This window comes from Papaver somniferum, unplaced genomic scaffold (genome assembly GCF_003573695.1).
Source record: "Papaver somniferum cultivar HN1 unplaced genomic scaffold, ASM357369v1 unplaced-scaffold_135, whole genome shotgun sequence".
Classification (NCBI taxonomy): domain Eukaryota; kingdom Viridiplantae; phylum Streptophyta; class Magnoliopsida; order Ranunculales; family Papaveraceae; genus Papaver; species Papaver somniferum.
The window spans coordinates 9,849,366-9,850,680 of NW_020622713.1; the positions used below are offsets into that span (position 1 = coordinate 9,849,366).

At 40.8% G+C, this 1,315-nt stretch overlaps 1 pseudogene; it reads right to left on the bottom strand.

Annotated features, from left to right (window-relative positions):
* Positions 1-227: 227 nt before the first annotated feature.
* On the bottom strand, positions 228-327 carry LOC113334279 (annotated as a pseudogene).
* Positions 328-1,315: the final 988 nt, after the last annotated feature.

A 1,315-nucleotide genomic window follows, 5' to 3' on the forward strand; every position in this document is an offset into this window, starting at 1 on the left:
TGAAAACCCCTATTTCCATGTTAGGGACTTTGAGGAAATTTGTAGTACCCTGAAAATTAGAAACCTTGATGATGATGCTTTAAAACTCAGGTTATTCCCCTTTTCCTTAAAAGATAAAGCCAAGTCGTGGCTCTATAGTTTGGCTTCCGAATCAACTGAAACCTATGAACAACTTACATCTTCCTTTTTGAACAAGTTTTTCCCTAGGCACAAAACCTCGTCTATTAGGACGCAAATATGCACGCTTACACAACAGGAGGGAGAATCTTTGTATAGGTATTTGGAAAGGTTCAATGATTTATTAGCCCAATGTCCTCATCATGGTTTAGAAAAGGTTAGGGTTAGTCCAGATCCTTTATGAGGGTTTAGATTATCCCACCACAACTACAGTAGAGTCCATGTGTACAGGTGGGTTTGAAAACCAAACAGTTGATGATGCGATGACATATTTGCATGAAATCGCCGAAAAGACCCAACAGTGGGAAAGCAATAGGGTACCCCAGAAAACAATTCTTCTAGGCAGAGGAAACGTTAATAGGGTAGAAGGAAGATTTGAATCAGATGCCAAAATTGCTGCTATAGAGAAAAGGTTAGAAGCTTTAGAAGTGGGTCACACTAGTGGTAGATTGGAGCCTTTTTGGGAAGGCCAGAATAATGAAGAGCAAGCCAATGCTCTCTATAATAACACTAGGTATGATAACCGTCAGGAGTTTGACCCATATTCAGAAACCTATAATCCTGGTTGGAGAAACCATCCGAACCTTTCATGGTCTAAGGGCCAGAGTCAAGGTCAGTTTAGTAATTCTAATGCTCCCCCAGGTTTTGGTTACACTAAGAATTCATCAGGCCCAGAAAACAAAACGACTAGCTTAGAGGAATCTATTAAGATGTTAGCAAAAACTCAGGATATGTTAGCACAGATCCAAATTAGTTTTCAACAGGAAACCAAGCAGAACTTTCAAACTAATGCTCAGAGCCTTGCTAATCTAGAACTTCAAGTCGGCCAAATATCTAAGACCTTAAGTGAGAGAGATAACGGAAGGCTCCCTAGTCAGACCACCCCCAACCATAGAGGAGTTCATGAAGTAGGTGCAAAACCATCGAATCAATTGAATGATATTAGAACCCTTAGGAGTGGTAGAGTAGTAGACAATCAGGTAACCATTTCCGATATTGAACATACTTTAGTTCACCCCTCAGGATATCATCCCTTAGGAACACTAACTGAGGGGACTGATAAAATTTCCGATGATGCCAATTCGGTTCCTGAGAGGTCTGATTCTGTGCCTAGAGGCCCATTTCCCCAGTTATTAGC